Source organism: Sapajus apella, unplaced genomic scaffold, assembly GCF_009761245.1.
Source record: "Sapajus apella isolate SASKATOON/1434 unplaced genomic scaffold, GSC_monkey_1.0 scaffold20, whole genome shotgun sequence".
In the NCBI taxonomy this organism is placed as follows: Eukaryota; Metazoa; Chordata; class Mammalia; order Primates; family Cebidae; genus Sapajus; species Sapajus apella.
Window position 1 is genome coordinate 24,350,893 of NW_022436960.1, and position 16,315 is coordinate 24,367,207.

At 39.9% G+C, this 16,315-nt stretch overlaps 1 protein-coding gene across 39 annotated transcripts in view; it reads right to left on the reverse strand.

Moving 5' to 3' along the window:
* NRXN3 (neurexin 3) overlaps positions 1-16,315 on the reverse strand; it is a 1,699,208-nt gene that overhangs the window by 1,324,043 nt on the left and 358,850 nt on the right. The gene's annotated exons all lie outside the window — the stretch shown is intronic.

The following is a 16,315-nucleotide window of genomic DNA, read 5'->3' on the forward strand; positions in this document are numbered from 1 at the left end:
ATGTACTACAAGGCACAGAAATACACAGGCTTCCCTTTATCACTATCCTGTGTGTTTAGAGAGATAACCAGGATTCTGTACCATACCCGAAAGGAAGGAAGAAAGGAAACAACATTTAACACCTACTATGTGCCAGCCAATCTGCTGATTGCTGCCAGTTATTTGAGGAAGATACTATTTTCCACATTCTTACAAATGTTACTGAGGCTCTGGAAGTTTTAAGAGCTCAGCCAATATAGTTCCATTAGTAAGTGATGGAATTAGGACTGAAATCCACATCTACTTGAATTAAAATAAATACATTCTGGTACACCCCACATAAATGCCACTCCAAGCCTCTATGCTGATCTTTTGATTCAGAACCACGGGAGGCAGGGCCTGGCTTTCAAATGCTACCCAAGGGCATCAGGACCAACAAGCCAAGTTTGGGGATCACTGGGCTACTTGATCCCTAAGGGCACTTTTGGTTCTATAATGAGAAGAAAATGTTCTTTTTTTTTCTTACAGAAAGACTTGGCTTTGTTTAAAAAAATACTTTAATAAGCCCACTTGAAGAAAAGAAAAAAGGAAGAACTCCATGGAGGAATAGGATGGGGGAGGTGGAGTGGGGAAGGGAGAGAGGCAGGAGGATAGGAAGGGAGATGAAAGAGGAGAGAGGAGTGGAAGGAGAGGAGGGACGAGAAAAGGGGAAGAGAAAGGAGAAAGGGGAGGAGAGCAGGAGACAAGGAAGGAGAAAGGGGAAGAGAATAGAAATGAGAGGAGAAAGATAGGAAGGGAAATGAGAGGAGAGGAGAATAGAAAGGGGCAGGGAGAGGAAGTGAGATAAAGAAACTAGAGAAGGGGGAAGAAAGGGCAAGACGAAAATGGGAGGGAAGAGGAAGAGCAACCTGTTGTATGCTGACTAAAATGATCCTCCCTGGAAGTCAGTATAGTCTACAATAATGACAAGCCTTATGAGAGTTGTGAAATTTCTTCTAGAAGTCAGTAATAAGACCAAGTTCTGCTTCTGAATTAGCAAAAAGGCAAGACAGGAAAAGCATACATAGACATAAATGGGAAAAAAAAAAAAAAAAAAAAAAAAAAAAAACCTTGTTCTGGGTTTTAGTTCCATAGGTCTATTCATAGATAGGAATACAGCAAGTCTTGATCCTTTAGCGAATGCCAATAGAGCCTTAAATGGACTCTTCTCTGATGACATGGGGGCCCCTACATCCACATATATTCCACTGTCACTTTGATAAGAGCCTCATTAACTGAATATTAAATGCTATTCATATGCATGCTCTTCTATCTGTGTTCTCACATAAATTATTTAATCTCATCTGTATGAGAAAGGTCTTGTATCCCTTATTATATGGATAGAGAGACTGAGGCACACAGAAATTAAAAGCTTACACAAGGTCATTAAGCCTCAATTAGCGTCAGGCCCAGAGTTTGAACCCAACCAATCGGACTCTGCAATACTCATGCGCCACCATTGCACTCTGCTGACTCCTAAGGCTTTATATTTCTTATGTCATCTGTTTCTTATAACAGCATGGCAATATAGATATGTGTTGCCGTCCTCATTTTACACTCAGGCTCAGAGAGGTCAGAACTACTCAAGTTCTCATCATTGGTATTTGGTGACTTATCCCCTAAATCTCCAAATCCATAAGTCCTGTGCTATCTGCTGTCTAACCCTTAGACCAGGCAAGACTGTCCTCATGCATCCCAGGCAGAGCTTCCAGTCCTTTGTATAGAGCATGTTGAACCTTACTGGTAACACCCTGCTCTCACAAAAATACCTTCTCAACTGGTGCTTGCCTGAAATTCTGGCATGATCTTTTTTAAGATGGAGTCTTGCTATGTCACTCAGGCTGGAATGCAGTGGCATGATCTTGGCTCTGCCTCCTGGGTTCAAGTGATTCTCCTGCCTCAGCCTCCTGAGTAGATAAAGGCGCATGCCACCATGTCCGGCTAATATTTTGTATTTTTTTTTTTGAGACGGAGTTTCGCTCTTGTTGCCCAGGCTGGAGTGCAATGGCGCGATCTCGGCTCACCGCAACCTCCGCCTCCTGGGTTCAAGCAATTCTCCTGCCTCAGCCTCCTGAGTAGCTGGGATTACAGGCATGTGCCGCCATGCCCAGCTGATTTTTTGTATTTTTAGTAGAGACGGGGTTTCACCATGTTGACAAGGATGGTCTCGATCTCTTGACCTCGTGATCCACCCACCTCGGCCTCCCAAAGTGCTAGGATTACAGGCTTGAGCCACAACACTCAGCCAGGCATTCCTTTAAAACACAATCTCCACCAACACTGTGAAGCCCCATCTCTACTAAATATACAAAAAAATTAGCCGGCTGTGGTGGCACACTCCTGTGGTCCTACTCAGGAGGCTGAGGTGGAAGAATTGCTTGAACCCAGGAGGTGGAGGTTGCAGTGAGCCAAGATCGTGCCACTGCACTCCAGCCTGGTGACAGAGCAAGACTCTGTCTCAAAAAATAAAATAAAAACCACAATCTCCATAAAAAAGTTGTCATTTGAACTTTGCTAATAATTGAGTATGAATGATTTTAGTAGGTAGTCACTTTTGGGGCACAAACTCCCATATTGCACATGGGTTCATGGGGGAGAAGTGTTAAGGAGAAACCAAAAGAAAGAAAAGGTCATAGAAGTAAAAGTTTGCAGAACCAGCCAGGCATAGTGGCTTGGAAGATGTCAACCAGCACTTTAGGAGGCAGAAGAAGGTGGATCACTGAGCCAAGGAGTTCAAAACCAGCCTGGGCACTACAGTAAAACCCTGTGTCTACAAAAAATACAAAATTTAGCCAGGCATCGTGGCACATGCCTGTGGTCCCAGCTACTCAGGATGCTGAGGTGAGAGGATCACCTGAGCCTGGGGACACTGAGGCTGCAGTGAGCTGTGACTGCACTACTGCACTGCAACCTAGGTGACAATGTGATATCCTGTCTCCAAAAAAAAAAAAAAAGTTTGCAGAACTAGCTTTGTCTCCTCCTCTAAGAAAAGTCTTTAGTAAGTTGAAAGATCCTAGAGGTGCTTTTTTACTAGGTTACTAACGAGGAGAGTAATGATGATAAAGTATGGACAGTGGGAGCAGCCTGGTGTTCAAACAAGATTAGAATGAACAGATGAGAGAAAAGGAAGGAGTAGTCCAGGACACAAGGAAGAAATGCATTCTGGAATGAATGCACTGTGAATGCACAGTGAAGTAAAAGTTCCCTCAGCATCCACACAACATGCTCATGTAGAGAGACCAGAGCTGGGAGGGTAATGGAATTAGAGAACAAAAGACAAAAACAGATAGCAAATTATGAAATGATATGACTGACACCCACGCTAACAAAACATTTCTCAGTTCATTCACACATTTTTTTGTTGTTGTTGTTCAAAAAATATTCACTGGGGTCACCTGTACACCACTCACAGCCAGAGGCTGAGCACATCGATGAGGTGCTAACAGTCTCATGGGAGCAACAGACATGCAAACAGATAATTATCTCAAACAGCGCTGTAAGCTTGGTGATCAAGATGAACACAGGTTGCTGTGGCAGCTTGGTGGAGGGAAGCACGAGCTCAGGAAATGTTTCTCGGAGCAGGTGACACCTGAGCTGAAACCTAAAGACTAAAAGTTATCAAGTGAGCAAAGAAAGGGGGAAGGGCCTTCAGGAGAAAGGAAATAGCAACAGCAAAGGTATAAAGGTGAGAACTCAAAATAGTTTGGATAAATGAAGACTCATCTACTAGGTGCAAAATGTGATTCTGAATCCTGTACAAACCTGAAACACTGAAGGACACAAAGCATCCTCTTGGTAAGAGTATGAAACTGTTTAGGTTGAACCTGGCCTCTCTGAATGAAAAAATAAAATCTATGACAGTACACCAAAAAACACCCCAAAACAACAACAAGAAAAAAACTGGCCTTCAAATCTTCACTCGCTATTTCCATGACAGAAATGGGGAAAGACTCCAAGAGGAAGCTAAACAATGTATATCCTGGGAGGTGAGAGTCCTAGTCCCTTCTTCTCTTTTGATCTCATGGGGCAGATGTCACAGAGATGCAGGAACAGATGTGGAAAGGAAAATGGGTCCTCCATTCCTAGGAGTGAAGAGACTGTGACAGCTAGAAAGACTTCAGGTCTTCAGTAGAGTGGGCTCCTGGAACTCCCACGGTTTGGGAGAGGGGACCTGGGCTTGGGTAATAGAACAAGTATTTGATGGGAACGTGCAGAGAGCCCTATAGGACAAATCAGAATTACATGAAAGAAAAAGGAATAGATTATGTCCAGAGGGGAAAGGATGGGCAAACAACAAAGGAATGTGCAAAACATGGGCAGGGGACTATGTGACAACCAGCTGGGACACAGTGTGGAACAGCTCAGCAGGGAGGGGGCAATGGAAAAGGGTCTGGGAAAGAATCGAGAAGAAGCAGGCAAAGAATTTAGATTAATCCTCTTAAAACCTAGGCCCTTGACTTCTGAAGTTCAGTTACATACAGTATGTGGCTTACTTACCAAAACTTCTGCCTATCCTCCATTTCCCCTGCCAGCTCTTTCAACAATCACCCTTGTTCCACTGGGTAGAGTCTAGTGGGGCTATACTAAGAAGCTTTTATCTCCCTGTCCAAGGCATGGGAAATGATCCAACCTATAGCTCAAAGCTGCCTTCTCTGAAATTTGAACGTTGAGAACTAAAAATTGTCAATTACTGATAGAATAAAGAAGTGATTAATATTATATACTCATATTCAGACCGCTTACCAAATTATCTCATTCATTCTGTAAGTTTTTAACTAGCGTTGTTTAAATTTCTTGATAAGGAATTATAGCAACAGCAAAAAGAGACAGTTTTACCTCTTCTGATATTTACACCAACTATTTTATTTTTGTGTTTTATGGCCTTGGAGGTTATAGCAAATGCAATGTTTAATATGGGTAATAATGGACATCCCTAAATGTGTTCTAATTTTAACTGAAACGATCTCCATGTTTGTTAAATCTGCTGCTGTTTTTAGTAAGTAATCTTTACATATCTAAGTATTTATTTTTTATTTCAACTTTGCCTGAATTGTATTAAGCAAAAGCTGAATTAATAGCAGCTGAAGTTCATCAAAAGCTGTTTCAATCTGTATTGACATAAATGTATTTTTCTTGTTTAATTAATGAAAAAAAGATTGTAATGATTGTTTTCTTCCTATGATTATATATAAAATAAATATACAAAATCAATACCTTTTCTCTAGTGACAATTGCTAAAGAATAAAAATGAAAACAAACTTTTATTTATATCAGCAAAAACTTAAAAATATTTCTAAATAAATCTCACAAAAAATTTAGAAGACAACACAATGAAAATATAAATATGTAAAAAGATATAAATTAATTTCTGAATAAAGAGAAAACATACTATATTTTAAATTTATGGAGTAATTAGTATGAACATGACAATTGTCCCAAAATTTATATATATATATATAATTTTTTTTTTTTGAGACAGAGTCTTGCTCTGTCACCAAGTGCCAGGCTGCAGTGCAGTGTCACGATCTCGGCTCACTGCAACCTCTGCCTCCTGGGTTCAAGCAATTCTCCTGCCTCAGCCTCCCGAGTAGCTGGGACTACAGGCACGTGCCACCACGCCCAGCTAAGTTTTGTATTTTTAGTAGAGACAGGGTTTCACCATATTGGCCAGGATGGTCTCAATCTCTTGACCTCGTGATCCGCCCACCTTGGCCTCCCAAAGTGCTGGGATTACAGATGTGAGCCACCGCACCCGGCCAAAATTCATATATTAATTTAATATAATTTCAATTAGAATCCTATCAGCTACTTTGATTGAATAAAATATACATAAATTCTATATGAAAGTATGAATGCCTGGAAATAGCCAATAAAGAAATGAAAAAAGAAGAGCAATGAGGAAAGACTGGGCTACATAGATATCAAACATTATGAGACCATGATCATCAAGTCAACAAAAAATTCTAGGAATAGATGAAAAGTTCAGGGAGCAGATAGAGAATCTAGAAATAAACTCTGGTATATGTGAGGATTTAATAAATGACAAGAGAAGTAATGTTATTCAGTGGGGAAAGAATGGTTTTTTTCATAAACAGTCATGGCCTAACAAGCAAGAGGCACTATAATTAGAGTGCATTTCAGTGCCAGATTCCCAGAGTTTAAATCCCGCATTCACAACCTGACCTCCCCTGTGACCTTTAGGCTAGTTACTCTATTTTTCTGTGCCTCATTTTCCTCAAGTGTAAAACAGATGTGGTGAGAAAATCTACGTTTTAAAGTTGTGAGGGACAGGGACCAAGTCAGCGATCCAATACGTGGAAAGTGCCTTTATGACAATGCCCACCACACAGCAGCGGTGTTAGCTATTGCGTTTATCATTATTACCAAGAACAAAGTAAACAGGGACCTCTAGCATCTATAAACACAAAAATAAATTTCTAAATGAATTAAGATTTAAATGTAAGAAATAAAACCAAAGATTTAAAAAGAATTAATCTAAAAACTAAACACATTTTTAAAAGGTGGGGACAGGGAAGACATTCTCTGCCAAGACTGGAAATTAGAAGATGTGAAAGTTAAAAACAGACTACATTAAAAAGTAATATATTTGATGGCAAAATATACCGTAAACAAAGTAAAGAAATAATACTTTGGAAAGACAAGAAAAAGACAAATATCTCCATTGTAGAAACAAGAAGTCATAAATAGCCCATTTATTGGCTAATCTCAGAGACTCGGGAGTTCTGAACACACAGAAGTGCGCAGCTAAATGGCCTACAAACAAATACAAAGATGCTCAGATTCACCAATAGTCTGGAAAATGCAAATTAAAATAACAATGAGATACCACTTTACACTTCTCAGCCAGCACAATTTAAAAGAGCAATAATTTGTATCACTATCAGTGATTGTTTGTGTATGTGAAGTGTTACAATGTTTTGAAAAGCCACATGATAGTGTTTGTTCGTATTTAAAATACACGTCCCCTTCTATGTATCAGCCCCACTCCTGGACTGCACCAGATATAAAAGCCCCAGTGCAAATACACAAGGACATTTATTGCAACATTGCACGTGGTAGAAAAAAGTAAGATAGAAATAAAATTATGATTTACAGGAAGGAGAATACCACATATATCACATATATAACATATCATCACACTGGAATATTATACCCATTAAAAAGAGTCAATGAGAGCACTGCCTTTTGACATGAAAATATTTTTATAAGGTAATGTGAGCAACAGAAACAAACTGTAGAAAGAGAAACACAGGACTGATTCCAGAAAGTGGAGTTCTTGAGGGAAAGAGGAAAAAGAGACTGCAAAGTGGCACACAGCAGGTTCAAAGGCACTGGTAATTTCCTGTTTCTTTAATACAGTGGGTAGATAGATATACTACGAGTGTTTGCTTTGTTATTATTTAAAGTACATAAATATGTTTTAAACTTTTTTGTATTTGTTCTATGCTACATAATAGTGTTTTTCTAAAAAGGAAATTGAGGTGCAAAATAAGTATATAATATCCCATTTTATAAAACAATGACCTGAAAAACTTGTATATATTTTCATATGTATAAATTATATGTGTATGAAGAAAAATGTGCCAGGATTTATACTTGGTTATTAACATGAAATGTGCCAGGATTTATACGAGGTAATTAACTTGGAGTAGAGTTAGGGGACCAACATGGGCAACAAGGAGAAGAGGTGAGACACTGAACAAAGATGGAAAGAAAAGAATACACTTAGGAAAATGTGCTGAAATCATCACATGTATACATTTATGTAAAGTTTGTGTGTGTGTGTGTGTGTGTGTGTGTGTGTGTGTGTGTGTGTGTTTAAAGTAAATTAAGAAACAAAATTGGAAATCAAAAGCGAATTGAGAGAAGAGCCTAGGTCTTGCCCTCAGAAACTACCTTCCTATCTATACTTCCTGTTGACGTCATAGCACAGGGTGCCAGTTAGCAATGCAGCCTATTGCTCCTGTCAGACCTGGTTCTCCCAGACTCTCCAACTTCCTTCTAAAATTTACAAGAGAACAACCAGTTCATCGGTACCGCCAAGATTAAGTTACATCTATAGCAATGCCAATAAACCAGCATCTAAAACTATCACGAAAGAAGAAACCAATGGAAATGAATTTTAAAGTTAACCAGGCTCCACTGCAGCCTGAGAAAGTACAATAACAAAAGAATGCTTAGTTGCCAAATTGAGACCCCCAACTCCTGTTTATGCTCAGAATCTCCCTGCTGTCTCTTGGGCAACCTCTTCCCAGTCACCTCTCTGCTGCCACCTCTACCCATGCTGTAGATCAAACCAGTTACAAGCAAAAGTTCCTTATATTTCAGATTTGGTAGGTCAAGCGTGTGTACCCTCCCAAGAAGACTGCGACTCTATGGATTCCCAATGAGCACATCCTTCTCTAAACTACTCTTCTTTTCTAGTACTGTGTTGCCAGAGAGCTGGATGACGTGAACAAGTGTGAAATAAGAAGAAATACATTCCACAGTGTATTAACTTGGGACCCTAGTCAAGCCACACAGTTCACCTCTATGAGCCTTAAGTTGTTAGTGAAAGCATGAATTCCACCATGCACTTTACATAAACCTTAGGGCTATTTGGGAATTGAATAAAATACTCCGTGGGAATGGACTTTTCCTGATTATAAAGTTCAACCCTCTAACTGCACTTCCCCATCCTTTTGATCCATGGAAATAAGTACTCAGGCAAGGGTTTGTTCACTTCATGTCCATGGTGCTACTTTTCACTGTGGGCAGCTAAGTGACCTACACGGAGATCAAATCCACCATTCTGGCTTCATTTATTAACACCGTATGCCTACAAGTTAAGATTACCATGGTCTCAACGAAGAGAGATGCTAAAATGGAGAAGGTGTATCAGACACCTCTTGTGCCCTCATATCCTCTCTGTTGACTTTCGCACTCCAGGGATTGGCACTGCAAACAGCTGCCTTTGGTATAACTCGATAGCACTTTGCCTGAGCTGTATCATGTATCTCTCATGTTGTGCCTTGGGGCTCCTTTGCTATCAGCATGTGGGAAGCCTGCGAGAACCTGCAGGGCATCTGAGTAAACCTGGAAATGTAAGACAGTTAATGCCCATGAAGTAACCCTCAGCCAAGAAGAAATAGGCACAGTAAATAAATTCTGCCTTATTCCACCTTTCAGGCAGACAATTTGAAGATGCATTCTATGCAACTCCTGAGAGAGTCCTAGTGACACTGAGCTTCAGCTGTCCTTCATAATATTCTATATGACAGATAACACACCCTTGATTTTGGCTTTGCCTTTTTTGTTGTTTTGCTTGAGCCTGAATAGGCTACCTGCACTGAAGACCATTTGAAGGAAACTAGGCTATGATTGAAGGAAATGAGAAATAATTCCCATAAAAGCATTGATAGCCAAAGAAAAACAAACATATAACAATAACAACAACAAAGTCAACAGCAATATAATAAAGGGCCAGATTGCAAAATGGATAACTCATCACTGAGGTCAGCCATGGATTACAGTGTTACCTTAACCCCACTAAACTGGGCAATGCCAATTCTCCCCAACCTCTCTGTACCACCACAGACCCCCATCAAGAGGGACACTGTGCTTATTTAAGGGTGAGTTCTGGATCCCAAGGCTCCAAGTCTCAGCTCACCTGAGACCCTAAGGAGCACCATTATTGCAATTGATATGATTAGTGCTCAAAAACACTTCTGCAACAATTGTTAGCATTAAAATTGGATATCAAGCTGAAGTAGTTTTCAATATATTGAAGACACCTATTAAAATCCAAAAGCTCGTGACTTTTGTCCTCTAGGAAAACATACATACGCATTAAGTTTTACATAAATTATCAGGAGGTTAATGGACTCTATGGACTCCATTTATGATCTCAGGTCGTAAATGCATCAATTTATGCAAACTTAGAGATTGGCCAAATTTAGAGATTATAGGAAATGGACATCTAGCCATATTGCCTCTACCCTTCCCAGGTCTTACCCATTCCTCAGATAACCATCACCTTACATCAACGCAGCTAGTTTTAGAAAATCCCTAATTGGATGAACACTACAAAGTCTGGGTACCTATGGGGCTATGGTGGCCCTCAAAATCTCATAGTATGCCAGATATCCCTAGTTCTGCTCCACCTAGAATAACCTCAAGCCCTAAGTTTAGTTCTGGAATCAATGTGATGATCCTCTCTTACCCACCCTATCTCAAATCCACAATGTCCTCTGACAAAATCAGTCGGATGACATTCCCGTAGCCCCTACCAACTCAAGCACTCCAACACATCCTAAGACAGCTATTCTTTTTTTTTTTTTTTTTTTTTTGAGATGGAGTCTTGCTCTGTCACCCAGGCTGGAGTGCAGTGGCACGATCTTAGCTCACCACAAGCCTCCGCCTCCCAAGTTCAAGCAATTCTATTGCCTCAGCCTCCCAAGTAGCAGGGATTATAGGCGACAGGTATTCTTTTAAGAAAAATATATGTATGTCTCAGGCATATTTATTTCAACCTACATATTAAGCCTCAGACAAGCTAGAACTAGTTATGCTATAACAAGCTCTGTATAATATAATAAAAATCCTGGTATTGAGATCTACTTGTGATCATTCACCATAAACATCACTGGGCTGGTTTACTAGAGTAGCTTTATGTCTTAGTTTCGGTTTCCTCAGAAGCAAACCTTCAGACCAAGAGTGAAGTGCAGATAGATTATTTGGCTCATGATGTAGGGATGTGACCTACAGACAGGGCAATAACCAGCCACCATTAAGGGAAAATGGAATTCAGGCTCACTGAGGAATGTCTAGGAGCCAGTAGAAAACACCACCAGCCATTGTTTGAGGAATACTGAGGAGAGAGGACATTAATTTCTCTATACTTCTGGCCAATAGCACAGGACTCAAAGCAGATCCATTAGCAAAGAGAAAGCCTCCAGGCAGAGATGTGTACACCCGATAGAAGTTGCACTGACATGGTAAGGATAAGGGAATATGGGAAGGGTCTGACAGCAACTGCCATATCGCAAAACTCTCAGGCACCATCCTTTGCTTTAAGAATTAGGAATCATGAGTCTGATAAGAACACAGAGAGAAGAGAACACATGGCTTCACACAATTAAAAAAAAGTCACTTGGGAGTATCATAAATCACAGCTAAGCTCTCCTCAACATCAATGGCATCCCACCACAAATAGCATTTATGTGGTTCTTACTAACAGCAAGATGTGGCACTAGGCACTTACACAGACATTTTCTTACCTAATCCTCAGAACTGTTCTATAATAAGCATGATTATCCATTTTTTTATAGATGTGGAAAATAATGAGTCTGAATGTTCAAATTGCCTTACCCAACACAATACAGATGTATAGGAAAAGAATACAGGGTTTAAATGTCTAAATGCATCCTTCTTCAACTACATCTTATCATCCTTTGAACTTTTTAGTCTCTTCCTCCTGCTCTTTCTCTCATAGACAATATTTACCCCTGACTACATTAGGCACTGAAGTAAGTACTATCTCATTAAGTGTCACAAAAACCATGTGACCTAGCCACTATCATTGATCTCCTACTACAGCTGAGATAACGACATCTTGGAATACTTAAGTAGCTTCTTAAAACCACAAATTAGCAAAGTGGCAAATTCGGGACCAGAAATTAGGTCTTTCTAACACCAAAGCTCAATTCTTTCATTATTAAACTATTTTACTGCATAATCCTGAGAATAACACAAGTATGAATGGGTAGCTGCCTGTTGTCAAAATCAATTTGCCACATAACCCAGAGTGAAACTAAGTCTCAAATTCAATAGACGTCTTCCATTCCCCTCTCTCCTCTCCATCCAGGAATTTGCCCAGTAAATGGGGAAGCAGAGTCGTAGCTATCTTCATATTTGGCAGAAGCAGGGCAGCTCAGTTGTCAGTCTCACTCTACCTGAGGGGAGTAGAAACCTATTTTTTTAATTAAAAGATAAGACAGAAACATTTCAAGGAATTGCATCTCATTTTCTTGTACTATTGCTCTAATTTGCTCATTATACACAATTATTAGGCATGCTTTTTTATAATTAGATGGTCTTTACTTATAACAAAGGAATAATCAGGTCTGTCCTTGTTTGTATTCATGTGTGTACATACACATACGGGGAAAGGGAAAATACACTAATTTTAAAAGTGAAATTATTGTTAATGTACAAACAACTATTAGCACTAAAAGTACATATAATTGCCTATTACAAATAATGCTGCACAAATACAGGTTGAAGAGCACCTGTTTCTGGTAAGCAGCAATGAAAAGAAAAAAAGGAGAATCTGGGGGTCCTAGAGAAAGATCAAAGTGCTATCTTTTGTAAAGAGAAATGCAATCCCAGGAATGTTGAATGTGGCACAGTGATCATCTCAGAATTCTACACCAGAACCGGGTTTAGCATTTTAAGTGTGAAAGAGAAAAAGAGAGCCTAAAAGGGTTCTGAGGAATGCCATAACAATGTTGTGAGCAAAATGGGATCTAGAAATACAAGTTACGGAAATGAGGATCATAGTATCTGGCTGGCTGCTCCGCATCACCTTTTCTGCTTATTGCCTTGTAGAGAGAGTATTCATTATAAATTGGGCAGCCATTCAGATGTACACTCATGCTTATTCCGCTTTCTGAATATGATTATGACATTCTTTAAAATCTTATTTTATACAGTTTACACATGCAAAAATTCAGTGTGGCCCTCAGATCCACTGACGTCTGTCTGTGATTGACGTTTCCTTACAGCTGACAGCATTTATCTATAGTCATTATTGTCAGTGAACATTTTTTATTTATCTCAGTTTTGATATAAAATATCATCATAGGTTTAAAAGTCTCCACAGTGGATTCATGTTATTTAAGAGAGAGGCAGCAAAATCCATGTTGCCTCATTATCTCCCGATGGCGAAGACTGACTACAGACTTTCTAGAAGTCATTTGGCTTTCAATTAGCATTTACATAACTGGGGTAAATAGCCTGCAAAAGCTATCTTTAAAATGTTTCAGCCCATTTCTCCCAAACTGCACCATTACTCAATGGGGAAAGCCTGTATTTCTTCGAACTTGCTCTAAATTTGACATAAACTCGTTAAACTTAGGTGAGCAGTTCCTGTGTGTCAAGGACCTTGCCCAGTACTATGGATACAAATGATGTACTGATGGAGTATGGAAGCACACTGAGGAAAACAAATAGAAAAACAGATCACAACTCAGTACCATGACTGCAATGGCTGTAGTGGCCATATGCATGGCACTTTATACCAGCAGAAAAGAAGGCACCTCACCCACCATGGTAAGGCATGGAGAAAGTGGGTGCAGAAATGCTGAAGGCTTCCTAGAGAGATGATACCAGAGTTGACTCTCAACAGATGATCATGAGTTAACTAAGCAAACAGGCAAAGGCCAATATTGACAGAAGGGAAAGCTCCCACAAACCACAAACATGAGAAACAATGTATCAAATACAGGAAACCACCAGCAACTGGGTGTTGTGGAGGGTAAACAGCAAGGTAAATGATGGTTGGAACAAAACGCAGAAAAAATGGTAGAAGCTGGATTATGGACAGCCTTATAAAGAAAATTGGACAATTACCCTACAGGAAATAGGAAGGTAACAAGGATTTTAATCAGTTGTATTTTACACAGCAAATATTAATGAGGGTGTATTCTAGTGATATGGGAGGATGAACAACTAGAAAAGGGCTGGAGGTTGGGAGGCTGAGGTGGGCAGATCACCTGAGATCCAGGAGTTCAAGACCAGCCTGACCAATATGGCAAAATCTCATCTCTTCTAAAAATACAAAAACTAGCTGGGTATGGTGGCATATATCTGTATTCCAAGCTACTCAGGAGGCTGAAACAGTAGAATCACTTGAACCCGGGAGGTGGAGGTAGCAATGAGCCAAGATTGTGCCACTACTGCACTTCAGCCTGGGCGACGGAGTGAGACTCCGTCTCAAAACAAACAAACAAAAAGAAGACGGCTGGAGGGAGAAATATCAGTTAGGAGGCTGATGTAGTGGCATAATAAAAAACAATAGAGCTTGGAATATAGGCAGTGGTAGCAGAAATACATAAGACAGGGAATTGAGAGCTGTTAAGGAAGAAAGTAAATAGAGCTTGATGGGTATGGAAGATGTGAAGTTTCTGAGACAGCTAGCTGAGACAGATAGTGGTGTCACATTCAGAAATGGCAAATACTCAAGAATAGCAAGTTTGGTGGAAAGACCTAAGCATGATCTTTGACCTAAGCATGATTCATTGGATTTTCAGGAAGATAATTCATATTTCAGTGAGTTGTGTAATGAATGATGATGTGGATAAGAAGGAAAGAAGAAGAAAGCAAAGAGGAACAAGATGGGAGCTAGAGAGACGTGGGGTCAAAGAAAGGATAATTAGTAGGTGGGGACACAAGAAAGGTGATTCTAAGCTGACAGAATGAAGACAAGTAGAAAGAGAGAGGGAGAGGCTGCAGATCAACTAGTGGGGGTGGGGTGAGGGTGGAGACAGAGAATGAATTATAGAGTAATCTCCTGAAAAACAGGAGAGAAGGGATTGGTCTTGAATGAGAGAAGTCATCTCTAAGCCTAAAGAAAAGGAAATGAGAATTGGTGTGGAAGAAAGAGTGTTTCTAAGAAAGAGTGTTTCTAAGAGATACTACAAAATATCATCAATTTCCTCCATGAAGCAGGAACAAGGTTCTCCAATAAAATTGAAGATTGAATAAGAAAAATACAAAAGTAGTGATATTTTAGAGACATTATTGAAGGAGATGGGATTGGGAGACCACCACAAAGTAGAAGTGTTAACTGAAAATTCTGAGAGCATAAAACCTTCCCCAAAAAGGTTTACCTCCTAGAAAAGAAGCATAAAATAAGCTTAGTCTCAAAGTGCCTGCAGTTTTCATAAGGACAGAAAGACAGTAAGAAGGCTAGATAAAATGTATTTGAGTACCTTTGGCCTCTACCTGCCACATCTTTATCCAGCACTTAAAGGAGCTCCTTCCAATCTCATAGAGTGTCCCAAATTCCATGTCATACTCTAAAAAGCCAACACAGCAGACACCAGCACACACAAAAAAGTAAATGACACTCTGATTCAGTTCAGATGGATAGTGGAAGGTATCTGAGCTCTATCATGAGCCCTTTTGTAAAAAACAAAACGTAGATACTTCTGGGTAAAACCTGAATTCTCTGTCAAGCCAAGGTTTTGAGAAAATTCGTGGCTCAGGTAAAATTTCAGCTCCTGCCCTTCCATCAAGCAACCTCAGTTGTAGGGATTCTCATTGTGGTATGCAAATACCCAGCCTGGGATAACTGATTTTCTGATCATAGCAATTAGACACTGAGAAGGAGATTGACATAAAGTAAGTGTAGGAAGGAAACTTTACTCTCTCATTTCTTATTCCAATGTAAGCGTAGGAAGAAAATCTCACCTCACCTCCAGGCCCAGGTCAAAGGCAGGCCAACTCTGATATATTTGGCTAATCTCCATCAGCTCCTGTCCTGAGCTTCCTTGAGAAAGTAGCTCAGGATATCTATTGCCATGAGAAGAGGGCCAGCTCAGATTTGTGTGTGATGGCCACAAAAAGGGTAAAAAGAAAGAGACAGACTGTGAAAAGGAAAGGCGCTTCAAGAAAATGAAGGAAGGGCATCAAATGTTAGAAAGCAAATGGAAGTAGAGAGTCCAGAATAAAATAAAGTGAGAGACCCAATGGTTAAGAAGTCATTTTTTCTGTTCATTAGTAAAGCTCTGCATTTGAATACAGCAAATGAGAATCAGAAAAAACGAGTTCTTAGGAAAGGTGGGGGTAGAGACAATGTATCACTTTGCTCCTAAAAGAATTTAACAGAGACTGAGAATTATTAGTCAATCTGGCTTTTGAATTTTACAGCCAAATTCAGTAAAACCTGAAAGTTTGGGAAAAGTATGTTTATCTCCATGAATGTGTATGTTTCACTAGTTAAATCTTGGCAGAGTTTATCTGCTTTTGCAATTCCTGCCCTGGCAATAGTATGACCCAGGTTTTAGGTCAAGTCCTAAAACCAGTGCTCCATGAACAACTGGGCCTACTCCTGTCTACACTTTTATGCTAGGTATGTATGCCATACCTAGCATAAAAGACAACTCAGCCATTAGCAGGGGCACTGGTGCTTCCCCTGTTAAGTCAAATTCAGAAGAAAACATCAATTTCCAGGGCAACCCTTCCCCATCCTCCAGGCACCTAAAAAACAACTTGTAGAAGCCTAAGTGCCGTC